Raw genomic sequence first — 27,541 nt, 5'->3', positions numbered from 1 at the left:
AATATTCTTGAGCTTCAGGCCATTGCTGAACTAGAGACATGCAAGCCAAAAGAATGCCGATAGAACTTTCATGGTTCTAAGGACTTTATTGCGATTATATACATATGCAGGTTCATGGATCCATTGACCAAGGGTGATTATCCACCGAGTATGAGGTCACTTGTGGGGAGCCGCCTCCCAAGATTCACAAGGGAGGAAGCAAAAAAGGGTCCTTTGATTTTCTTGGACTCAACTACTACACTACCTACTATGCATCAAATTATCTTACAGGCTACAAAGTCATTGCTCTACTTCAGGTATTAAATTTCAAAAATATCCCTTTCCTTGAGGAAGTCATACATGAAGCATGAGTAGTTTCCAATACCTTGACATCACTGTAGTTTCCAATACTTTGACATCACCACTCATCATTTGTTAGCTACAAACAATATTAGAGATAACTATAACCAACAATAGGGGTGCTGAAGCAACAGAGATAGGTAAAGTGTTTTGTAGAAATAACTTGCCTTAGCTGGCTTAGATGGGTTCAACGTGTTGTCAAGGTTGTACCTAACAGGCAGTTTGGCAATGAGAATATTTTGTTGATATTCGAACAATCTGCAGCACAAATTAAGATAAATTTATGGAACATTTTGTTATATTGATATATGAATTGAACCCAATCTTTGCGGCATATTCATAGGATAGTTAGTACTGTTACTATTGCCAAACACCTCCTAAGGGCTTCAAATAATTGGTAGAGGTGTGAGCTCAACATTGCTTAAGATTTAGTTGGCACAATCTGCAAGTATTGTATGTGGCTTGCCAACCCAAGATATATGGTTATGTAGATTTGTGTTCACTACCCATGCCAAACCACTTCTAGCTTTGAATACAAGTACTTTTGGAGTACAAGGTACCGCCCGTATTGGGTCTAAATTGACCAGAGCATCTTTTCGATTTGCTTTGATATTTTCATATTGTTAAACACTAAAATTGTGCATTCTACTTCTCCCTTTCATCTCTTATTTCGCTTGTTGCATTGATTTTCTTGAGATCTATTCCAGTTTTTCATAGTTTTTAGTATTTAGTTTTATATCTTTTAATTCCTAACGTAGTTCAGGCTGCAGGAAGAAATCTTCTTGTGCATAGGCGCACATATACATATATATATATCACCCATACACAAGAAGATATATTCCTACAACTTGATCTATATATGTAATATTTGACCATTTATTGAGTTCAAATAAACAGTTGGAAGAAAAACAATGAAAAAAGGAAGATAAGTCATTTTAGTCATCTTGGCATTATTGCCAACCTTTTCTCACAGCCATCCATATGAAAAAGAAGATAGGGCATTTTAGTTATTTAACATTAATTCATAATAATTTTTTCCTTTTTCCTTAAACTGTTCATGAGGAAAAAGAAGATGAGGCAATTTACTCATCTATGAAGTTGTTTTGTGGCATTTCATGTTCGACCCTAATTTGTTTAGTGCATGTTGTCTTATTGACAACATTCAAGCATTTGGAGACTTTTTAGAACAAAAAATTACTTTTTCAAACATGTCTCACTTCATGGAAAAATTTCATGGTCTTGTTTCCTCAAACACCCACAAGATAGAGGCAGTCTAAGGAATGCAAACTACATTCCTGAAGCGGCCACTTGTATATATATATATATATATATATATATATAAAATAGTTCTTTGTATGAATAATGAATACATTAGTTTGAAATATCAAAGGTCTTAATTATCCCTCAAAGCTATTGTTTCCATCTCACCCTTACCAGCCTTGAATACCTTGACATCTTTGACACTATTGAAACTAAGATGGAGGCCATTGATGGTATCTTTGTTGCTTAGTTGCAGACAATGTTAGGTACTATTTTAAACCTAATGGCATCTTGGCCTTGTGATTTGGTTTGTAGATTAAATACTTGAGCATGTAGGTCAAATAAATTTGGTGGATGACCATTTATAATGTGATATGCGTAAAATCACTTTTTAAGAAGATAAAATGAAAAATCATAATTTGAATTTGAACTGATAACTTGCATGCAACACCTTAAAAGCTCTTAATCACTTTTGTTAGGTTAATTAAACTTAGTGTTTACTTAATTCACATGCACACGTATATGCATCTTTCCTAAAATTTTTGTGGTAATATTGGTAGAGTTAGATGTGGGCCCATGTGGACAGAAGTCTGCATAGGGCCTGCATGTTTTTAAGTAAAAATTAAATGAACTTGGGTCTTAGGTCCAGCCATATGAACTACCTTAGGATCTGTATCTATATCTATTTACATATGTTCGGATGACCCCCTCTCATAACACAATGGGAATGTACATAATCCTATTCTGGTATGGTCTTTTGGTTTTCAATTGATTGCGTCAACTATAACCCTAGCACTATTTATTGGTCTGAGCAAGATAATATTATACATTCAAACATACTCGCTCCGATGGAATTGTTGGACCCAAGTATGCGTTACTATGCCAGTTAGCTAGAATTTTTGGGCTTTGCCGCTATTTGACTCTCAAGCCATACCATACTTTATCATCATTGATAGACTACAAATGTATATGAGTTCTTTTGGCCAGTTGATGTGTCCTTTCCATCCACATATGAATGAATGAGAGAGAGATATGAACGATTATATGCTTTATATAATTGCTCTTGAAGAAGTGCCATGTAGAAAACAAATGTTATTTTAATTTTAAAATTGAGATCTTATTATTTGAATGGTAGCTATTTAGACATATTTTGTATGTATATTCTACTAATATGTGCCAACTTTGCATTAATTTCAATGAAAGGAATGGCAAGCTTATTGGTTTTCCGGTGAGTTCAAGTGTTTTTATTTAATGCCAATCAAGTACCTCATTTTGTACCATCAACCTTAATTGGAGAAAAAAAAATGCCAATCAAGTACCTTATTTAATGCTCATGTTGGCTTGATTTTGTTTAGCAAATGACTCAATGTCCACTCAAAAGGTCAATGCTCAACTTATTTGAATTTGGATATATGTGGAGAAACAAACCCCTGGAGTTATAAAACCCCAGCATCTTCCATTTTATAGGTAACATGAGCACACTATAGTGATTGGATAGACATGGTAACAATATGACATGTATCAAACCATATTTTAAAATGTACTTATGATAATATGTTACTACTAATGCACAACCAATTTGGCTAACTTTAAATGGGCAGAATCATTGAACCGGTCGATTCATTTTCGAAATTTGATTTGGACAATGCCATCGCCTTTCTTTTCATCTAATTCATATCAAACACACACAATACCAAAACTTGTTCCATATTATTGAATTTGGAGGAGCAAGGGAAATATAAAAATAATTCAAAGAATGAGATTTCAAGTTTAAGTTTAAGTATTACTTTTTTATCGAATTCATTCATTTTTATGAAATGGCATTATTTCGGTTCCATTTTTATATTTGAGAGCCAATCTTCACGCACACACTGTTGATCTAATCGGGTTTCCGCTTTCCATCTCCTCAACTTTGAGCGGTTTCTTTTCCAATCTTGACGCACACATCGGCCTCCTGTTTATCGTCCTCGTACTGTTCTCCATCTTCAAGAAGCAACCAGGGAATGCCGTCGTATATCGCGCTCGGGCCATGTCGAGGGATGAGGGGGCTTTCCCCCCCGCTACCAGGAAGACGCCTTCTCGTTCCGCAGGTTTCTTCCTTCTTTCGAGCGGGTAGGGCCGGCGTTTCGGGTAACAGAGGACGACTTCATGAGGAACTGCGGCCTGGACGCCTTGGTGGTCATTAGGCTCTTCAAATTTGGGTAGCCTTCTTTTGCTATTTTCGGATGTTGTTGGATTTTTTCTTCCTTCTTGTTCTTCTGGGAATTTGGTGTCTGGGGCAAGAAGATTGTTGCTGTGTTTCCCCTTTTGAAACGGTTTCTTGAAGTTGGGTGAGGGGAAATCCTGCGAGGAAGTATCACCTTAAGGTCTTTAAAATCTGATGGGACACAGTTCGATTTGTGTTGTGTAGCGGCAGAGATTTCTATCCGTCTAACAATTTTTTCTGACTTTTTCACACTTGGTCAATAGAAATCGTTGGTTCACTCATTGTTCATCACGTTTGATGGGCCTTTGCGGTATGGTCTTGTTCTTCTGATGGTAAAGAGGTTTGCCTTTTTCTTTTTCCTTGTCATGATCCATCGGCTTACTTTCCTTTTTCTTGGCTCTGTTTCTTTTCCTATGTCTGTTCCTTCTTTTTGTTGAATTCCAGTTTGATGGGTTTCGGATGTGGTTTGTGCTCTGTGTTTACATCCTGCAAGTGAACTCTTTTCTTTCTTTCTGTCCGGATCAATGATTCTTGTTTTTTTCCCGTCAAATCCTTATTCTTCTTTTGAAATTCTATCGACAGCATAATTTATGCATGAGATATTCTCATATTTGCAGTAAGCATGTTTTTTGGACCGTTCTGTATGAAACTATGATTGACCATATTTGCATTTCTGTGCTTTTTCTTCTTCAGCACAAAGCTTTTTGTGCCGTGTTCAGTAGTCGGATTACTGGTGCTTGTGCCTGTTAATTGCACAAGTCAAAAGAGATCCTCCAGCATCACCCTTTCATATTCGATTGATTCTTTTACCATATCGAATATTGGAAGACGATCTAATAGGTAATACTTTCTTGGGTTATATGAATGTTAACAAGAATTATTATTCCTTATGATTTCCTGAAAAACATTGTTCTTCACGCGTACTATTTGGTGAACTCCTTTTAAATTCACAAATTATTACTTTAATCTTGAGTAGGTTTGTTTTGTTGCAATGGTGAAGTACACAATTCGTAACTTGTACGTGAGGATGAAAGAAAGCCGATGCTCTACACTGATCATTATCGTTTGATTCATTTTGCTGCAGAATTGTCGGGGCTCTTTCCTTGCTGGCATTCTTTTCATTTTAGTGAATGTTTTATGTCATATGCTTCTTTTCATCAGATAGTACTTTTAATTCTTTGACTAACGGGTTCCCAGCTTTCTTTAATAGAATGCATCTCGATCATATATTTAATAGGCCATTTTCATCCATCATCTTAGGGAAACATAAAAAGAGTACTTACTTTGACATGGAATAAGACCGGGGCAGAGTTAAATGTGGGCTTGTGTGGCAGTTGCCCACACGGTCCACAAAAGTTTATGGATTTACATATTCTTTAGCGCCAACTGTTTGCTTATTTATTCTCCTTCGACGTATTTAAAACTTTGGATTTTTTGCTATTCGTTCTTGTTTGGAGCTTGATTTAACAACCTTGGAATGACTGCCCAGATGATGCAATATTTTAATGATATTTTAGATGAAAAAGTCACACTTATGACACTTCATTGTGCATCTTGATGCACCGTGGCTGTAGAATCGAACCATGTACTACTGGTGATATGCACTGCGATTCAGTTGGAGTAACTTTGCTATGTTATAGAGCATATTGCTTAGTGTTTTATGCAATTTATACCTAAAATCCTATGACTTCAAGATCAGCAGTATTGTGAGGTGAAGATATTGTGGAAGAGCTTTTATGTTCATCAGGGGCGCACATGCATACACGATCATGTGCATACACGAATTGCAGATGAAGTGTTCTTTCATCAATCATGTGCATACACGAATTGCAGATGAAGTGTTCTTTCATCCATGCATGCAAATGTTGGGATAAATAGTAATTACCATATTATGATTTTGCATTTTAAATTTTGTTTTAGTTAACCTTCATGATTTTTTTTCCGGCTTGTATATCCTTCAATATTCCTCTTGAATTTTCCAAGTTATTTAATTCAGTATTCTGCATTGTATGTTTTACACATAAAACGAAAATATAGGTTGAGCTCCAAACAGTTGATGGGCTAGTGAAAGAAAGCACTCAGTGTGCTCCAAATGGTTATTATTTCATTCCAGTTTATGATAAGGTATCAGAAAAAGGTTCATTAGCTTTCTTATTTTTCTGGTTGCCTGGACGTTTTGTAAGTTTTTTGCTGGAAGTGTTATAGTAAATTAAACTGCAGTGCTGTTCCACTCCTAACAGATGTTTCCATCGGTTTTGTTCACTGTTTCTGTAAATGTCTCTCTTCTTCATTTAATGATTCCAAGAGTTTCCTGAATCAAGCTGCTGAATTTTGTCACAACATATTTTTCTGTCATGTAAAACTCAAGCCTCTGCAGTTTATAACTGTTTTCTGCATCAAAAACTTATTACTTTTTAATGCTGCTCACTTTTTGATAAATCAATAGCTTCTGGTTGCTATAGTATCTGTTGGTCCTTTGTGCAGCTTTCATGTTCATTTACGTGCAACTTTCATGTTCATTTAGGTTTTAGGACACTTAATATATAAAAAATACCCCTTTGATATGAAACATCTGATAATGAATATGGTTCGGGAACTTTAGAGTTTAGAGATTTACTCTTCATTATAGTAAATGGGTAAGAAGGCAGGTTGATTATTACAAAGTGAAAGGTTGTTTTGTATATTTTGCTAAGCAACATGGGGTATGGGAATTGCCCTGGAGTATCTGTGTTGGAATGGCTTTTTTTGACACAGATATGCCTGGGGCCCTGAGCGATTGGGTATGTTAGATGAGATTTGGTCAGATCCAATCCAAAACATTAAACTTAAGAAAGGGAAAAAGAATAACACCCTTACCATGTACAGTTTACCAGCGAGAGAGAGAGAGAGAGAGAGAGAGAGAGAGAGAGAGAGAGAGAGAGAGTACCAGCAAGAAGAATCTGATGGTAGCGAGTTAAGACACCAGAGGGCAAGGGGTGAGCCACCAATGGGGGCAGATAACTTGCAAGAGAGAGATTGCGTGAACCGATGGCCTCCTAGAGCTGGGTTTCCTCTCCTTCATAATGACTGATGAAGAGAACCTGTATATATATGCTGCTGTGTTTTAACCCATATTGTCAATTGTCATAGATGCACCCACACTCATAACCATATCCATGTGACACAGATATTTTGGTGGTGAGGTGGGCTGAATTGGCTGTTTCTGCTGAAGATCAGCTTTTAGTGATTGTCTTAGACTTAGTTGTTCAGTTTCTCAATTTTTTGTACAAAAATGTAAAATGTTCTTATGAATCACTAACTTAGAACTCCAACTCCTTTTTGATATTGAAGAAAGACTTTTGTGTTTGGCTTGTTTCTAGAAAGAAAACAACCTTAAGGTACTTGGTCTATGTTCTTTTATCTATGTTTGGAACTTTATAATTCAGTCCTTATGGTTTTCTATTGCATAAGGTAATTAAGAACATTAACTTATGGGCATTTATAATCTAGTATGGTCTTTTGGGGATATTACCCGAATGTGCCAGTCACTGCCAAGTATATTCCATGTATTTGTGCAATATTTAGCTAAGACTCTAACATGTGCGGTATCAAGATGTCAGGTGCTTTCGTAGAGACGTATACACACACACACATGCTTACATTTTCGCATATAATGAGCTACCAATTCATCTAAGAGACAAAGGAATAAATGCTGTGGCAGCTTAAAGCCTTAGGCAGAAAGGATCTCTTCTCTTACTAACATTATCCATGTTCACTATGTTGCTGATGTCCTTTGTACTTACTAACATTGTGTATCTTGTGTTGTAACTTTAGGGTTCTTTTGTTGTCCAAATTAAGGGACCTCATGGATGGTCATGGGAGCCAGATCATGTACGTTGCTGCTTTCTGGTCCCATGCTTGCCTTTAAAATTATGTTCTCTATTTACTTGTTGTCTTTTGTTAACTCCTTCAGTTACTTTCCTGAACCTTCTTACTTTTGGTATGTGACATGCGAACTTTGGCTGCCAATATTATCGTGTTTTAAATTAAGCTCATGACTACACGGAAGCTTGCATTCTTCTGCAACTGACAAAGCATTAGTTTTGGTCTGTTGGCAACTAGATCCCTGTTTCTTTTTCTAGTTAGGTATGTCCCTGAACTTTCAGTGAAAACGTGTAAATATGGTAAAGGATTCTCTTGATGTGGATCCAACTTCCACGTAAACTATTTGGCAGTATATATATGCCAAGGGCTTGAGGTTGTAATTGCTGGTTAAAGTAGTCCTGTATAGACTGATTTGCTATAATTGGAAAGGTTTGGATTGTGGGTCTTCTGGAAAGTTTTTCTCATCCCCACACCCAAAAAAAAAAAACACACCCTTCCCACCCTTAGGACTAGCTTGACGCAACTGTAGGACCTGAAGACACTTTCAGCAAAAGCTTGTTATCTCATCTGAAGCCAATGGAATGTTAAAGATGTTACCGCAGGAACTGGGATATAGTGGAGCAGCACAATAAGGATTTGATAACGAACTTCCCACATTACTCTCAATAACTGAGCATAAAAGATTGTAGTTAGCTGGCAGGAGAAAGAAGATGTGAGGTGTGGGATAGTGTGAAGATGAAGAACAGTTATGAGGAGGATGAAGGAACCTCTGTGCTGTGTTGACAGTGCATACAGATTCAGCTCTGGGCAGATTAAGGAGCTGAGATTGCTGATTTTGATAAAACAGGAGTTGTACCGGAGCCTGTGTTCCATTTATTACTAGAAAATATGGGAGTTGTTCGACAAGGCTGATGTCAACCAGTAATTTTTCAATCTATTCTACGTTTAAGTTGAAGGTTGTTAATCACATCCATATTTTAGTGTATAAGATGATGGAAGCATCTTTTCTACCGTTGATTTTATAGATGACTATGCCACACAGGTACTTGTCAAAGGCCCAAGTACACACATATTGTGTACATATATCATATATAATATATGTAATATACTTGTATATGTCATATCTAACAATATATTATATGTATACATATAATTTATATGTAATATTGCTTATAATATATTGCATATATTATACAACCTAGGATTATATATGTATATAGCTTATAACGTACGTTATATATATGCACCATAATAACAATATATAATATATGTTTATAATCTGCTATATATGTTGTATGAGTTCTTTTGAGAATTTTGGAAAGCTTAAATGAAATTATTAAGAACTCATGAGCTGCTTATATGTAAATGTTGGGTACTCTTAAGGAACTAACAACAAGATTAAGATATACTTGACTGCGACTTAAGTATAGATTAACCTTAATTAAACTATTCCATAATTAAGAGTTACTAAATATCTTTCAGTTTGAAAGTAAATAGCTTCAAAATTGGGGACAAGATTGAAAAATAAAATAAAATAAGAGGGAGGTCGTTGCACGACCCCCATTTCAAGACCAAAAGAGAGGGATAGAAGAAAGAGACGAGGGGAGGGAGGAGACTGATTTTCAGGCGGTCAAATCAACAAGAATCAGGTATGGTGTCCCTAGCATCCCTTTTTGCTTTCGGAAATGGTTTTGATTCAGTTAATGCATAATTTCACACCATATTTTTGGAATCATGCTTATTTCATGTGCTGCACGTGTTGATAACTTTTGCTTGACGAAAAATGGTGCAGACTGGGATATTATGCAAACCCCCAACTAGCTAGTTTGTGAAATAGCGCCTTTGCAGCTAGTTTTTGAATTGCCCGAGCCATTTTGCCAGTCGTCGGCGGCCGACCGTGGCCAGTCCGGCTTGACCACAACTCTATCCGTGGCCACATATTGCTGTTGGTGGTCCGCTTGGCTTGTTTTTGACTTCTTGAGGTGCACTGCGTACCTTGTCTTGTTTGGGATTTGTTGTGCGCATGTTCCCATGCGAATGATATGTTGTCGATTTTTCCATCGCCTATGTAATTGCATGAATAGTTGAATGTGATTGCATGAATAGTCAACTAGGCAACCTTTAGCAGACCTTATTATGTTTCGGGGTGTTGTGCCTTTTGACCATAGAAGTGTACCGCCAAGAAATGTTAGATTGATCCTCCCTAGAGGGGAATGAATCAAAATTATATCTGTTGCATGGCTTGTTCTTATACTTGTTACGTACTATTTATAGTTGCATGTTATAATGTGGTATGTGGATGTGCTGCGTATATGACAGGTGGAGGTTGGAGTCATGACTGACGCCAATGTGATGTAACAGACCTAGTGAATTGCATATGGGCAGATAGATAGGCTTAGCCTTTGGATATGTGTTCTCTTGATCTCTTGATCCACTGTTATGTTTTGTTGGTTCATGATTATTAGTCTGATGTTAAAGAACCTGACTTGGGCTCCACAGGTCCTGCTCCTTATCATGATCATCTAGATGCATTAAGAAGTAAATTATTTAATTGTTCATGCGACATTATCGTGAAATGAAGAAAACATGCATCAACCTTTTCACTCCATAACCGCTTTGCCACTCAGTTTCTTAGTTACTCGTAATGACATATATATATATATATATATATATATATATATATATATATAAATATCATATTTATATGATTTGTGAATTTATATGGTCAGGGTGTGGCCATAGAAGTCACACGCTACTCACACACATCACAATGCATTGCATTAGAGCTAAAGCCGCCCAATAATTTTTATCGGGTGGCTGTGGAAGTAGGCCTGAACTAGAAGCTAAAACTCATTAAAGCTTGGCTGGAGCTCAAGCCGAGTCTTAACCATGTACGAGTTCATGACTCGACTGGTTTATGTAAGCAGAATGGAGTTGTTCACTGAATCGGTTAGCTAAAGCGTGACTCGGTTCAAAAGATAACTGGTTCGAGTTGTTGCAAGAAACGATTCACACAACTCCTTTTTTAAATATTAAACCGCTTTCCAGATGTGAACGAACGATCGGGTGGCGGCGGAATTCTTTCTTTCGCTCCTCCACTCATCCTCGGTGGTCGTCAAGTCCTTCGTCGCCTTGCCTTGCCTCTTCTTCGACGTTCATCGAGTTCTTCACTCCCGACTACCGCTCTCCCTGGTCGGCCGCCGCGTCCTCCAACTCTCCGATGGTTGATCTCCCGTCCGGCGTCCATATCTCGGAAGCTCCTGTGACTACAGTGTCCTGTCGGTTGTCATTCGTCAGGTTACTCAGGTCTCTCTCTCTCTCTCTCTCTCTCTCTCTCTCTCTTTTTCTCTGCTGTGGGTAGGTGGTAGCCGAACAGCGAATCGCTTCTTGGTGTCTTGAGCTCCCTTTTCTGTTCCACCGGCAGCCATCGCGGCCCATTGCTGTTTACAATGGCTGCCGATGGGAAAAATAAAGGTCGGGGGGGGGGGGGGGTGGTGCTGTTTACCAACATTAGGGCTCCTTACTATGTCTGTTTCCCTTTCTCTTCCTCCCGGTAACTTCTATGCCCATTGCAGTCGCAGAATAGAAGTTTTGTTGGAGGATTTCATGTATTCCGTTTTGGGTGTTCTCATAAGTACCGTCGACTGCATTTTATTGTCTTGTTTCCTTTCTTGTGCGAATTCTGTTGTTGGGTGTGATGCTTTGGTGATATTTAGGCTTTTCTGATTATTCTTGCTTTTGCTGATTCTGTTGTTGGGATTGGGTTCATGACGGATGCCTGTTCTTGGGCCTGGTTTGGATATGTTGGTCTTAAATTTTAACCTTAGTTTCGTGTATTTTGATTTTGTTGGTAGCCTGGTCTAGTTTTCATGATAACTGCTACTACTTTTATTGGTGTCGTGTGTAGGGTTTGTTCTCTCCTTGATGGTGATCCTCCTCGCTTTTTATGCTCTCTCTTTCTCCCATTCTCTTTCCTCTCTCTCTCTCTCTCTCTCTCTCTCTCTCTAAGGATTTCAACTCTGATTGACTATCTTATGTTCCTTTGATTTAATGAGTTTGGTGATATCCTTGGTTTATTGTTTGAATGATTTTTTTTTTCCAAATTGCAGGATATTGTCTGATATGCAGACACTTACCGCAGATTGGATGTCAAGCACAGCCAACCCAGAAGCTGCGTTGGCACCGGTGTAAGGTACTCTCATGATGAACAAGATAGACTAGTTTGTGTTCCTTTGATTCAGTGAGTTGGGCTTGATCATAGGTTTCCTTTTTTGAATTTAAGTTTCCAGATTGCAGGATATTGTCTGCTATGGGGAAACTTTTCAGCAGATTGGATGTCAAACATAGGTAACCTACAAACTGAGTTGCCACCAGTGCAGCATCCAGGTGAGGATTGCAATAGGAACAACTTTCACTGTTAGAGCAGTTGCTCTAACAGCAGCTCATGTTTGCTTTCATTTCTTATGCTGTTATGTTTCTCATGGTTATTTATTTCTAGCTGCCTGCTGTTAAAAAGATAACTATGTTGCATTTGCTAGTAGTGTAACCTTATTCCTGGTTTTTGGCACTTAATGTTCAAATTTTGCTGTCTTATGGTTTTGCTGCTCAGCATGATATTCAGTACAAGTTGAATCACGTTTAAATTGTTTATCTGGCTCATTCTATTAAAAATTGAGTATATCTGGGAACAATATGTCACAATGGCTTATATCATAATTATATGGGGATCAATTAGTTAGTTTTTCTGGTCAAGGAATAGATACCTGTATGCAAGTTCCTAAGGAAGATGGTATAGGCATTGGGTCCCCCTTTTCAAGTTATTACTAATATTAATTTTCTCTGCATGCATGTCTTTTATGTGCAGATGTGCATGAGCATGTGTGAATGCATACCTGCATGGTCCCTATTCGAGACACTGTGTAAAGCGTTCAACATGTTGAGTTTTGGAAATAAATACATCTACATGTTAGACATTGTATTAGTATATATGAGTGTACTAATGATTCTACTGAGAGGTATATTTGTAGCTTTAGTTGTTGAATGGTAACTAAAGTCTAAAAAGGGTAAAAAGTCTTTAGTGGCTTTCAGGTCAATAGGTAACCTAGGGACCTAGACTTTGGTAGCTAAACAACTTTTCTCTTTCTGAGATTAAGAATGTGCTTGCATCACTACAATCATTTTCATTCTTTAGGTATACATCCTTTGGAAACTCTGAACTTACTCTTTTATGACATTGAACAACTGCTTGCATCGATAAAATTGTCATATGCTAGTTGAACTTTTGATACTACTTTTGTCCGTGACCTTCATGCTTAATCACTCTATGGTTTCAAACCTGATTTTAGAGTGGTGCTTTTTGTTAATAAGTGGTTGTGTGATTTGTAGAGTTAGCAAGGTGGGGTTTGTGCCTGCACGTATGTTTTTTCTTTTTCATTTACATTATCATATCATCTTATGTGGCAGATATGTATACACAAAACTCTTGGCAATCCTTGGAAAAGCAAGGCGACATGTAGAAGCTTTGAACATTTTTAAAGCAATGCGGGTACTGCGTTCTTTCTATTACTTTCGGGTCATGACTGTTTCTTTATCGTGATACACTAATGGAGTTTTTTTAGTTTTCATAAATCTTACAGGAAGACTACCATATATATCCTGATATGGCTGCATACCACAGCATTTCTGTGACTCAAGGGCAAGCTGGTCTGATAAAAGAGTTACTGCATGTAATTGATTGCATGAGGAAACGACCTTCAAAATTATTACAAAAAATGCACTGGATTCGTTGTTTGGAACCTGATGTGGTGGTCTACAACTCAGTAAGTATTAGTGATGTTTATTGTCTGGATAGGCTGTAAACTCATAATCCAAGAATGAGGTAGGTGCAACGCCAGCAAACCTGATGAGTACTTAAGGCCTAAGGGCATCACTATTTACATGGTGTTGGGTCATGGGTTAGTTTTGGCATTTGTAGTGCCTTTTTAAGCTGGCATCTGCTTGGATTTACTCGACAGTGGCTGAAAGACCAACCAAATTCATCTTAGGTTCGAGCAGCTGAGTGGATAGGCATTTAACCTATTGTTTTCATTTTTTATTTCTAGGTGTGAAATGCTTGTGCCACTCATAAGCAGTGGAAAGGAGCACTGTGGGTGCTTGAAAAGCTCAAGCATAATGGCCTAAAACCTTCTTCAGCAACTTATGGCCTTGCAATGGAGGTAATATTCTCATAGCTTGTTTTTGAACAGTAAGTTTGTATAGTTGGACTATTGGACGTTCTTTACAAAGGAAGCACAAGGTGGTTGGGGATGGAATGATAATGAAGCAACTTAGAATTCGAGGGGGAAAAGGTTCAGACATTGATAATCACTAAGAAGGGACAGTGATTACTGGAGTTTTGCCTTTTTTTTTTCTTGTTATATTTGTAGTAATTGGCCATAGATGGTCTTGCATGTAGTTTAATGGTTATTGAACTATCCCAATGGATAATGATGCCTAATAGCTAGTAATTTTGTATGATGACTAGCTAACAAGATGTATATCTATCCGACATTCACTCGGCTAAGATACAGGCAAGTTATCAATGTGGTGGGTCCATGTTGGCATAATCTAGTCCAAATCTAAGTGAACCTAGCATGACTCTAAAAGAAGGGCCTTCTCCACATATATTCAAATTAAAGCAGTCGAACATTGACCTTGTGAGTGGACGTTGAGCCATTTGCTAAACAAAATCAATCCAACATGAAATTATAGACTTGACAGCTTGCTTTCCTTTTTTTTTTCTTCAATTAACATCATCATCTGTTTTGTCCAACTACTTATTGCCTTCTGCTTTTTATCATAAAAAAAGTTTATACAATGTCGTTATCAAATTTAATTTTTTTTTAGTGCTTATCATGTCCATGTAAAAATAATTTTACTTGAATGTATCATAAAACAAATCTTGTAGTTGCATTATTTGTTTGACTACTTATCGCTTTGTAGTAAATGCCTTTTTATAGTAAAACCAGTTCATATAGTCTCATTATTGTTGCATTTAAATTTTTTGAGTGTCTGGTTAAACAAATCCTATTGTTGCATTATCGTAACCTATTTTGTCTAACTGTTTATCACCTCTTAGCAAATACCTTTTTATTGTATAACTAGTCCATGCAATGTCATTGTCACATTTAATTTTTTAGAGTGCTTATCGTGTTTCCTTTTAAACATTTTCTTATTTGAGTGTAGAATAAAACAAATCCAATAGTTGCATTATCATAATCTTTTTTGTCCGACAACTTATACTAAAATGAATCTTGCAGTCTATATAATGTTGTTGTTTCAGTTCATCTTTTTTCGACTGCTTATCACGTTCTTGTAAACATGATTTTATTAGAGTGTATCATAAAACAAATCCTCCTATTGCATTATCGTAATTTGTTTTGTCCTATTGCTTATTACTTTTTAGTAAATATCTTTCTATCATAAAACCAGTCCATACAGTTTTGTAATCGCATTTAATTTTTCTAAGTGCTTATCGCATCCTTGTAAACATGATCTAATTTGAGTGCATCATAAAACTGTAGTTGTGTTATTGTAATATGTTTTGTTTGATTGTTTATCGCCTCCTATAAACACTTTTTTACTATGAAACTAGTCCATATACTTGCATTTAATTTTTCTAATTGCTTATCGTGTCCTTCAAAACATGATTTTATTTGTGTATACAATCCTACAATTGTGTTATCACAATTTGTTTTGTCTATCCGCTAATCACCTGTTAGTAAACACCTTTTTATCATAAAACCAGTCTATGCGGTGTCGTTGTTGCTGTTATATTTTTTGAGTGCCTATCGCGTCCTTTTTGAGTCCCTATCGCGTCCTTTTTTGAGTGCCTATCAAAAATACATCTCATGAAGTACATATGCATCACAACAATATTGCTCTCATCTTCATAAAGGCCTATCCACTCAGCTGCTCGAACCTAAGATGAATTTGGTTGGGTAAATCCAGGCAGATGCCAGCTTAAAAAGGCACTACAAATGCCAAAACTAACCCACACCAAGTAAATAGTGATGCCCTTAGGCCGTAAGTACTCATCAGGTTTGCTGGCGTTGCACCTACCTCATTCTTGGATTATGAGTTTACGGCCTATCCAGACAATAAACATCACTAATACTTACTGAGTTGTAGACCACCACATCAGGTTCCAAACAACGGATCCAGTGCATTTTTTGTAATAATTTTGAAGGTCGTTTCCTCATGCAATCAATTACATGCAGTAACTCTTTTATCAGACCAGCTTGCCCGAGAGCCACAGAAATGCTGTGGTATGCAGCCATATCAGGATATATATGGTAGTCTTCCCGTAAGATTTATGAAAACTAAAAAAACTCCATTAGTGTGTCATGATAAAGAAACAGTCATGACCCGAAAGTAACAGAAATGTCGTAGTGTTATTGTGTTATATATTGTTATAGTGTTGTAGTGTTATAGTGCTATATAATGTTACATATTGTTATAGTGTCATAGTCCTATATAGTGTTATATAACATTATATCATTATAGTGATATATAGTGTTATATAATGTTATAGCATTATAGTGCTATACAGTGTCTTATGGCGTTACAAAGTGTTATATGGTGTTATGTTATGTAGTGTCATACTGCGCTAAATACTTTTATGAAGTGTCATATGGAGTTATAGTATTATATAGTGTTACACAGTGTTATAACATTATATTGTGTTATATAGTATTATATAGTATTAATAGTATTATAGAGTTATATAGTATTATAATGTTATATAGTGTTATAGTGTTATATAGTGTTATATAGTGTTATAATGTTATTTAATGTTATAATGTTATAGTGGGTTATGTTATAGTGTTATAATGATATAACGTTATGTGGTTTTATAGTGTTATAGTGTTATTGTATCGGAGTGTTATATAGTACTATAGTATTATAACACTGTATAACACTTTATAATGCTATAACACTATAAGATTATATAACACTGTAACACTATATAACACTATATAACAACACTATTACACTATATAATACTATTACAGTATATAATACTATATAATACTATGAAAACATATATGATACACTATGACACTATAACATTATAACCCAATATAACACTATAAGATTATATAACACTATAACAATATATAACACTGTAACACTATATAACACTATTACAGTATATAATACTATATAACACTATAACAATATATAACACTATGATACTATATAAAACTATAACACTATATTACTGTCTAATACTTTAACAAAGAGTATATAACACTATATATTAGTATATAATACTCTAACACTATTAACCTATTAAGTCTGAAAGGAGCTCGTAGGTTGAGAGAGAGGGGTTATAACCTAATTCATATAGGTTTAATCGAATGAAAGTGTTTTGTCATGATTCTTGACAAACACTTCAACAAAGCTGCTAAAGCAAATTTAGGAGCAATGGAAATCGATCTCAACCAGGGAGCTGAGATTATATATTTAGTTCCTAATACCTATATGAGTATTCAAGACTTTCAAAAATATCTTTGTGTGGGAATCCAGACACGAGGATATGAAGATATGATTGAAGGAGACAACCTTCTAGTCTTTGTCACCATCGTAGGAAGATTAAGTAATAATGGTCAGATTAAATATAACTTGAACGTTGATGGTATTGTTGATGCAGTAGCATCACAAGGTATTAAATTCATCAAACCCAAGTCCTACAATTCAGAAGAACTTGTAGGATCAGAATGGGAAATAGGAAAATTTATAGAGGATGAATCCTCTACCAGTCTTCTTAAGGGAGCTCTTCATTATGAAAATAGTGAAGGCCAGGAATTTATTAGGTTCGCATCCTATGAACCAAGACATGAGCCTCTTGAAGATGATGAACAATCTCTTCAAGAAGAAATCAGATCTCGAAGAGAAGAAAACCTTCTTGCTAGAAGATCAACCTCGTTTTGATGGTGTCTGACCATAAATGCGATGCACCAATAGCATTAAATCCTACCATGGATTTGGTGACCCGTCCAATCGTCATTTTTGGTATCAGAGCCAAGTTTAAGGTTTTATACTTAAACTTCTGATTTAAAATCCTTCATTTAAGTATGGAAAATTTCTTTCAAAAATTTTTTTGCTTTTTCAATAAAAAGAAAAAATATAACTATCTTAGGATCCAGCGTCTTGATCCAACTGTATCTCTGTCAACTAGGCTGATGAACAGAGCAGCCCGTTGTGATTTAGAAAGTAGCCATAACACAGTTGTCCCTGCAAGAGGAAAAACTGCTCTTGTTAGTAAGGTTCTGACCATAGCAGTTCCAATGGACAAATTGCATCTCGAAGCGGTCTTGCATTTAATTACTCAATCTTAGTAGGAGTAGGAATAATTGATGCAGACTACAGAGGTAAAGTAAAAATTCTCCTCTTTAATCATTCTGATAAAGATTTCTTTATTAGAAAAAGGGATAGGATTGCTCAGCTAATCCTACATAAAATAAATACTTCAACAATTAGAGAAGTAGAAAAATTTAACACCACAATCTGACAAACAAAAGGATTTCCAATCCAAAAAGGAGAAAGACTTAGAATATCCAGGATTTGATTTGTATGGATCATATGCAGATACTAGGACATGCAAAATATGTTTGTATGATTTAGAAAGTACAAAAGGTTATAGTCTTACTAAGCCTAATAAAATCCAAATTACAAACTGCATTCATAATAGAGAAATGGTAAGAGACACCAAGATATGGTGACCTCATCCAAGGTTAATAGTAATGAATAAATTCGAGTATTTACATAACCAATCTAACATTTCTCACAAATGTTATTTTGGAAATACTTACCAACATGAGTTTCATAGTAACAAATCTCATCTTAACACAATAATCGATTTAATGATCTCTTTAGGTAAACACCTAAAAGAAAATGATAATTCATATACAAGAGTATTTGAATCTATAGCAAGTTCTTTAAAAAGTACGAACAAATTATTTGAGTACCACCACCCTCTTTCCTCTGTCCTCAATCCCAAACTGTGCGACAACATTCCACGACCATCCTGCAAGGTCCATGCATTGCAGCTTCACCCTTGATGTGGAGCTCCCCAGCAAGCAAGAACTCTATCGAAAACTCTACCCTAAACGTAGATCTCTTTTAAGGAATCGTAGGCCCTGATCTACTCCATCAACACAAAATCCAGCCGATCGGAAGACCTATACATCCTATTATGCAGAAACACATTAATCATTTTCCCAACAAATCAACCACACCAAACGACGACAAACCTTTGCGATCCATATCCGTCAAAAACTCTTGAAGTTAGCTTTCCAACAAGATATTACATGCCTCAATCAGAGTCGGAACGAGAGAGTTACCATCGATTCATGTGGCAACTGTCCTCATCTGTGGCTTTTCCAGCAAATCGTCCTATAACGGTGTAGGATCCTTGCATGCCTATACTCATTGAAAAGGTCTTGAAATTATCTTCCCAACAACAACATATTACATGACTCAACCAGCAGACAAAGGAGTTACAATTTTTTTAAATTTGGTTGATTGTGCATCAGATAGAATTGGCTCCTACGTCTGTTTCTGTTCTACGGCTTTCAAGTGTCATATCTCCCTTTTTGTACTTGCATCATGCTGAAACTTGAGCCGACAACTTATAGTTAAAAATCTTCCAACAATCAAAAGCATGGCCAACCAAAGTCGCCACTTTCGTGAGCTCGACCACCGCACCAACCATGGCTGCAAGGCAGTCCTACTGCCCCCTGGCCGAACGTCACCATGGAATCCTAAAAGCAGGGCTAAATAAGGCTTGCATCACGTCGGCGGTCCACTAGGAAAAAGGGAGTATCATGTCCACACACTGTTCATGCATGTACTCATGCATGTACTGCTTATGTTGATGGAGTTGAAATAAAAAATTTTGGGCCAGCTCCAATGTCAAATCGTAAGCCCACTGCCCATCCTTAATTAAGGGGGTATTTGTGTAGATTTTAAAAATGAAAAGAGAACGTATCACCACAAAGTGAGATCTTTACTGCCACACACTGGGCAAACACAAATTAGCAGCTGCCATCTTCTAAACGCACTATTCTCACTCCAACTGTTCAATTGCAAGCACAGCCTGGACGGCAATGTTTTTGAGAAAGCAACTGAAATTATGTAGATTGACAAAAATAACATACCTTTTGTCAACAAGAGTTTCAATCACCAACCGGGGCTGGACTTGAGAACTTCAATCTGAAGAAATTCAATATGCCACTGCCATTTGGTCGGATCTGCTACCATAGCTTGTTTATACAAAGAAAGAAAGAAAATGCCATGTACTCACCACAGAAAGATAGTGCTGAACTGCCTTGGAAGTTTCTAACAAGCTCCATAACCCGAATGTACAATGTCAAAAACCTAGGCCGGTAACTATATAAACCGGGAACAACCAACCAGCGCTGCGTGCACTATACAAGTATATATGAAAAGTCAACCAGAGTAAGGTATTACTTACAACAGATCCTTGAGCAGTATCTCCCTTTAAGCAACAAAAGCCTTCTCAATTCAATTTTGAGAAGAAAGTTGGGACTGTCCCAACACAACGTGGCAGTTACATTTTATTCATGAATTTCTAGAAGAACCTGCCTGCAAGGTCTGCGCACGGTAAGACCATGAGCATGTGATGGAAAGAGCTCAGTTTAAAGTGCCGCATTACCCAAGAGAACGCAAACGAACTGCCAAACTCCTCTGACAGTGGCCCACACAAGCTGCATATAGCAAGGCATGATTTACGTTAAGTAAAAGGAAAACTTAGAAAATGTCTAAAATTTTTGTGGAAGACTTCTATCCCCAAAATTCCGTACCCATGATCTTGGGAAATACAGAAAAAAGTGGTGACAGTGAAGCATGCACAGGCCAGTGTGCGAATGACCACCTGTTGGCCCACAGAATAATGCATCGGATATTTTTCAAACCATCAGCTCCATTGATCAACTCTTGGGCAATTTTGCCTGGATCAGTTTCTCCAAAATAGCTGGCTCTAGAGGAATTGAATAAGACAACGTTCTGCAGCTGCCACACAGACCTGCAAATTTGAAACAAGAAAGTTGTTGACAAACATAGCACGACAAACATTCATAACTGATTCAGGCTTTCAGCCAACCATCCAAAGGATGCACACCAACAATCACCTAGGGATAGAGATTTCATTCAAAATCAAGTCAAAATAACAAAACTAAAAGGTTCTCATCAAAATGTATCTAACATCTAAATAGAACTAATTTCCGTGACACGACACCTGTCTTTTTTTTATATTGTACCATACCATTTCCATGAGAACTAAAGTAGATAAATCTAACACCTCGGGAGTCCACATAGGGCAATGTATTCATCTTATTTTCAGAAGGGAAATCATTTATTCAATAGTTTTAGGCTTTAGCTGCAAAACATAACTGCTAGCAGCCAGCTGTTGGCATCTATGGTATAGTGAATGCTTTCCCTCAAAATCACCTTCATCTTCCTGTTAATTCTAGGATGTTGCTAAAAGGCAGAACTCCAACATGAAACAATGATAACAGTTGCAGCATACTGGGAAAATGTATTTATCTTTTTATGAATGCAATGGCCAACCTCTAAACCAGTACGCTATGTACCCTTGCCAGAAGCGCTGCTTAGGTGGATTTTAAGCTTATAGTTTGTGAAGCTTGAAATTTCAATAAAGTACCTCATCAAGTAGGAAATCAATAGCTGCATCATCATCGGCAATTTCTTTAAGAGGCGCTCAAAGGAACTGCATGTCCAACTAGATTTGCTGAAATCCACTGTGGTTAAAAGTCTGGAGTCTCCCAAACTGTACAAAGCTTTTCAAGCAGAGTTTCACAATGGTTGAGATCACAGACTCCTGTAAACAAGGAGCAGAAACATTTATATTTTTTACATGGACATGCCTATATTCAATAACATATCCAGAAATCAGTTACATATTACCTGCGTAAACTCAATTTTTGTGAAGATCTCCATTTTTTGCTTTAAAATCTTAGCAAGATGACTTTCAAGCAGTTGGCTTCGAACTTGCTGTGTATGCTAATTTTTTCGTCCCGAAGAGGGTTACCGCGAGAGGAATTTGCACTACCAGTGCTGTCAGAGCGATGATGCTTTGGCGTTGAGCAGCGAACTAAAATCTGCTTGACTTCGCTTTCTGCAGCTTGCAGCTGGGAACAGGAAAATATATGATAATCAATGATGGCATGTCATCTACTCATACATTCAGAGAAGAAACTTGAATTTTCCCAGTTAGGTTACAAAAATAGTTTCTCAAAAATTTAATACTATATTCTTTTACTTCTACGACATGTATATTACCAATAAATACTACTGAAACTTATGAATACTCTTCTCCCTTCTTTTCAGAACATGCAAAGTGCAAGATCAAGGACCAATCAAATTGACTGAATTCTTTTGTAACTTGTTAAAACATAACACAAAATTGACGACCACTATCGATTGGAAACACTACCTCTATTTTGCACCCAGGAACTAAGCTCAAGAAATTTCTGAGAAGATTATGATTGCTCCATTGGATGCTCCAAATAACGTGTATATATATATATATATATATATATATATATATATATGCTCTAGCCGCACCCGCACCCATGTGACATAGATGCATACTATATAACATAGTTACATACTATGAATATATACAAGTGTAACATATATGTATATATTCATAGCATATGTGTATACTATATATCATAGTCACAGAAAAAGTGTTTTTTTTTTAAATGCGAAAAAAAACCCGATAAATTAATTTGCCGTTTTAAACTTTAAAAACGTATTTTTTTAAAAAACGTTAAAAAAAACACGTTTTTAACACATTTTTTTCAGTTTTTTCATTTTATTAATGTCAAACAGTTTTTTATTTTTATTTATTGCAAATCTACTTATCTTTTGATGTTTGTGTTATTACTTTCCTAATTATTTTATTTTTCTTCCATTTTTAATTTTTTAAAATTTGTAAAAGTTTACCACATTTTTCTCGTATTTTTTTCATTTTTTTCAAGCTCACCGTATTAAACCCGAGAAAAACCTCGCTGTTTAAAACTATGAGACATTATATATATATATATATATATACACATAATATTATATGTTATAACATGTATATGTATATATTTGAATACATATATATTTATACATATATTATAATTTATAACATATGTGCATATATGTATACATATATGTATATATATATTTTATGCATGTTAATAGCATACTATATATGTACATACATATTATGTATATACATGTTACATATTATTAAAACATATAAACATACATGTTATTGTTATATATTATACAAACTATATCTTATATATACATATTAATGTATTACATCATAGCATACATGTAACTATATATATATATATATATATATATATATATATATATATATATTACATGTATATAATATAGTACATACATACATATATTGTTTCAAATGATATACATAATGGTATATACATGTATGAGGGAATATAATACGTATATCTATTATACATGTGATATGTGTATACTTATATAGTATGTGATATGTTAATATACATATATAGATATACTATAACATATATACAATACATGTATGTAGTATATATTTTATAGTATACTATACATATCAACAAATGAATTTGAATGTGGACTGAGATATAAAATTACTAGGAACTTTGCCTCAACAAACAGCTTATAGTGTTCAGGTACTACACAATATGTGAGGAAAAGAAAGAAGAGTTAGCAAAGAAGCTACATTGCAATGAGATGTACAGGCATAACAGGTGAAAAGGCCAGGCATGCATATCTTGAGTCCCCTAGTAAGGCCAGGCAGCCATAACAGGTGAAAAGGCCAGGCATGCATATCTTGAGTCCCCTAGTAAGGCCAGGCAGCCATAACAGGTGAAAAGGCCAGGCATGCATGTCGCTTTGACCATACGTTTCAAGGTATCGTATGCAGATCTTGAGTCCCCTAGTTTTGAAAAAGCACGTATAAATTTGTGGGTGCAGACAAGTCGCGGTGTGTAGTGTTTTCTGTATTCCCCACAAAATTCATTAAATACAACGAGATTATGCTGCTGAACAGCGAGCTGCAAAATTTTTTAACTTCAGCAGCCAATTATCTCATATGACCTCATAAAAAAAATCCAAAATTATATAAATCAAAATTGATAAAATAAGGGCTTGTTCATAGCATTTCAAGTGTGGGATTGACTGGGGAAGAGTCTTGCATCTAAGTTTTTGAGAAAGGTTGATACTTACGTTCCCTTACTACCTTGGTTCCTGGTTCATAACTCTTTTTGTATGCAAATAGGAGATAGTTATCAAGTAGGCTATAAACTTCCATATGCTCATTAGGGTCCACACAGGAGCAAGTCATTACATTGTTATATCAATTCTGTAAATGGATGCACTCAAATATATGTTGCTGGCACTGCAGCTTATTAGACCAGGTCACTAAGAATTTGAGTGGCCAAATTGGTGACCCATGGGATTGATGTTCAAAGGTTGATTTTCTGGTCATCCTTAATACAACAGCATACAAGTCAGTACTTCAATCATTTTCTTTTGAAAGTTTTGCAGAACATCACCTAACCATTATTGTCTAGTTTCATTTTCTGATATCCTCTACCATCTCGTTTGGCATATTGCTGGGGCACAGCATATTTAAAGGACATAAATTCTGTGTGACCTGGAGGGCATTTGTTCTCTTTCAAAACAGGATAGGTATCAAAGTTCACAAAATTTCAGGCCAAATGAATTTTGGACACTACTAAAGTCTACTATCTTTGTCGACCAAACTTCATACCTATTTGAGCCACAGAAGAAAGAAACAAAATCTTATATATTTCCAAAATGTAAACAAAGAAGAAACACACAGTATCATGCCTTCTTGTGGGAAAAGGGGACACAAAGAGAACACAATTTAAGGTTCCAACAAACTTGTAAGGCTAAGACAAATGATTCCTAAATCTTAAAAACAAGAAATATAAGTCACACGGGTGCACCAAATATGGTGGCGCACCCACGTCGCCTCGGGTGCGGATGCGGCACAACATGGCACCTGACTCGATCAAGCCAAATCAGGTGCTGTTGACTGCCCATTCTTCTCTTTTGTTGTTTTTTTTGTCATTTTTTTCCTTCTCCAATCTTTCCCTCTTCTTTTTTTCCATCTTCTCTCTCTCCTCCCCTATTTTATTTATTAAAACTTTGAATTTTGTATGAGATTAAAGTAACCTTGATAAAAAAAAGTTTAAAAATATAGACAAATAAAATTACTTATATAACAGATCACATATATATATATATATATATATATATATATATATATATATGCTCTAGCTGCACCCGCACCCTGCACTGGCACTAGCACCTGCACCCTGCACCCATGTTACATAGCAAGAAACTTAATTCATAGATTTTGTGTAACTTTCCACTCACTCCACAATTAGGCACTGCCTTGCTTTATTGTCAATTTCCATACACTTTTTGTAACGTTCGGCATTCTCAGGTGGGCCGGATCGGGTCCAGACCCGGACCCAACACGGGGGCTTCTTCCCCCTCGTCTTCCACTTCGTCTTTTTCCTTTGGCTCGACCGTGTGAGAAGAGGAAGGCGGAAGTGTGGCGACAACGATGATTGGGCCGGCGGAGGAAGGACAACAGCAGCGGCGACGGCGTTGCACAGGTAAGCTGTCGGACTCCCTCTCCCTATCCCTTCTTTCTCCCTTCTTCTCCTCCGCCACTCTCACCCACTGTCGCCCTCTCTGTCTGTCTCTCCCGTGCTATGCCCCTCTCTCCGCCTCTCCCACACTGTCTCGCCCTCTCTGTCTATGTACCTCACTCTCTCCTTCCCCTTCCCGCCAGCTCTCACCCGCACGTTCCTTATCCTTTGCTGCCCTCTCTTGTCTCTCCCCTTTTGTCCGACCTCTATCTCTCAGTCTCTCCTCTCTGTCAGCGCCCTCTCCCACTTGTTTTCAGCCTCCCACACAACTACCATGGGCTTCTTCTAACGACAGATGCCTCTCTTAAACCACCTTTTCGTTGATTTTGACTTTTGGTGGCTGTTGGATTGGATTTGCAGCTAGGAGACACATATTTCCCCTCATACCAACGACTAGAATGCATTGGTGGTGGAGGCAGTGATCAATCGTTGACGTTGGAGCTCAATCGAACTCTTGAAGTGGCTACCGGGAGCACTACGACAGTTTGAATTCTAAGATTGGGGTGAAAAAGGGCTAATCGAGCTTAGATTATTGTAAATTTTCTGTGGGAGTACGTATAATTATTGTTTGAGCATGCTAGAATTAAAAATTGACGATTTAGAAGGCATGCTAAAGATGTCGCTAATTTGGGGAAGTTTATGCCCATTTTGAGATGGACGAGGATCTATATGTATAAGTGTTTTTCTAGCATGATGTGTTGATCTTCGAAGCAATAGGAAAGCATGGTAGAGATTGTGATGTTATGGTGAAGGTTTAGAACCGTTTTAGCAAGCTTGGGAAATAGGCTTCTATTGATGTACATATGCGTTGTATGTTGAGAATCTTAATGGTGAGGAAGATGCCTCAACTAAGGAAAACAAGTGACAATCGCACATGTGATAAGTCGAACATAAGTTTGAGTTCTAATCGTTGGTGGCAACCTCGAGGGTTGGGAAGAGACCCTTTTCGGAGGGCTTCGTGGGTCGACACTCATTTGAGGCGAAGACATGCCTTGATGATGGTATTTTCAGATTTGTATCGATTGTAAGCGAAACAAGTAGAGAACTTACCATTTGGTAATGTTTGCAGGTACACCGGGCACGTCTAGTAGGCCTTAAGCAATGTGGGTCGTAGTTTGAGGTATTTAGTGGATGCGCGACAGGTATGGCGGCATTCCAGGCAAATCCCTGCTTGGGCAATTGTGTGAATGTGTGTTCCTAAGATTGTGGGATCTTAGGATTGTGATGTGATTGATGGATTGTTTTGTGAATGAATGTGTGTATGCATGCAAATTGTTTGATATATGATATGATTTGTTTTGAAAGACTATGAGAAGCATGTTTTGAAAACTGTTACGCATTTGCATATGCATGCTAGAATTGATAACTGCTTAGGACAGATAAGGTGGGCTATCGAGTCAAGTGTCTCCTCGACCCCAATTGTGCATTAGAAAGCATCTTAGAATGATAACTGCATAGGACAGCTACGAGTCAATCACAGATCGAGACTACTCTTTGTGGTTTGGCTAAGTTTTTCAAAGAGATAATTGATGTGACTGATGCGATAATTGATGTGAAGGTTGTATTTTGTTGCATACACATTGCCGCGGGCAATGATGCAATTGATTGAAATTGAAGGGTAGTTGTACCCGTATTGTATGACGGCTAGCTATGATTGTTAATGATATGTGTAGACCTCGTGTGGAGGCAATTGGAGGTGTGGGTGTACTCGTGAAGTGTACCAACCTCATGAGCTAGTCAGTCATTTTATGAATGTGCTATTATAATGGTAATAATGAAAGAATAAGAGATGAGAGACCAGTGGGATGTGGCTATGTGTTTGGGAGACGTCCCGCTTTCGCCACTGGTCTCGCCTGTTCGGAGCGCAGGCGGTGCAAGGCCCCAGGGTACTGTTGTGTGATGTGCTTGAAGCGTTGGGCTCCCGCCTTCCCAACCTGGGTGTCCTAGGGAAGGCTGAGTACCTCTCCTTGGAATTCACACATCCATGGATGAGTGCTCTACTGTTGCAGCGGTTGAATGGATCCATACTGTTCTTGGCCACCACGGGGGTTGTCTCTCGGCTATGGGCCGCCCGTAATGTGCACGTGCCTGTGTT

The 27,541-nt window shown here is 37.0% G+C and overlaps 2 long non-coding RNA genes across 45 annotated transcripts in view; one reads left to right on the top strand and one right to left on the bottom strand.

Annotated features, from left to right (window-relative positions):
• Window positions 1-3,463: 3,463 nt before the first annotated feature.
• The window catches only part of LOC116256797 (uncharacterized), a 25,002-nt gene continuing 924 nt past the window's right edge, over window positions 3,464-27,541 (top strand). The window contains exons 1-8 of one of the 26 annotated variants that reach the window (XR_007573570.1): window positions 3,464-11,861; window positions 11,952-12,055; window positions 13,133-13,214; window positions 13,306-13,488; window positions 13,771-13,884; window positions 25,236-25,410; window positions 25,807-26,447; window positions 26,516-26,588. This is a non-coding gene — a long non-coding RNA (uncharacterized LOC116256797). Of the gene's footprint in view, window positions 11,862-11,951; window positions 12,056-13,132; window positions 13,215-13,287; window positions 13,489-13,770; window positions 14,186-25,235; window positions 25,411-25,806; window positions 27,239-27,541 lie in introns of those variants that run through there. The other 25 variants (XR_007573569.1, XR_007573568.1, XR_004173216.2 and 22 more) reach the window with 25 other exon arrangements.
• The window catches only part of LOC116256796 (uncharacterized), a 22,917-nt gene continuing 13,900 nt past the window's right edge, over window positions 18,525-27,541 (bottom strand). For 13 of the 19 annotated variants that reach the window (XR_007573551.1, XR_007573558.1, XR_007573553.1 and 10 more), the window contains 5 exons: window positions 27,245-27,534; window positions 21,662-21,885; window positions 21,399-21,575; window positions 20,539-20,759; window positions 19,929-20,442 (listed from right to left, as the gene is read on the bottom strand). This is a non-coding gene — a long non-coding RNA (uncharacterized LOC116256796). Of the gene's footprint in view, window positions 18,904-19,056; window positions 20,443-20,538; window positions 20,760-21,398; window positions 21,576-21,661; window positions 21,886-27,244; window positions 27,535-27,541 lie in introns of those variants that run through there. The other 6 variants (XR_004173206.2, XR_007573548.1, XR_004173210.2 and 3 more) reach the window with 4 other exon arrangements.

Source organism: Nymphaea colorata, chromosome 6 (genome assembly GCF_008831285.2).
Source record: "Nymphaea colorata isolate Beijing-Zhang1983 chromosome 6, ASM883128v2, whole genome shotgun sequence".
Lineage (NCBI taxonomy): Eukaryota > Viridiplantae > Streptophyta > Magnoliopsida > Nymphaeales > Nymphaeaceae > Nymphaea > Nymphaea colorata.
This window is presented reverse-complemented; position numbering and strand designations above follow the sequence as displayed.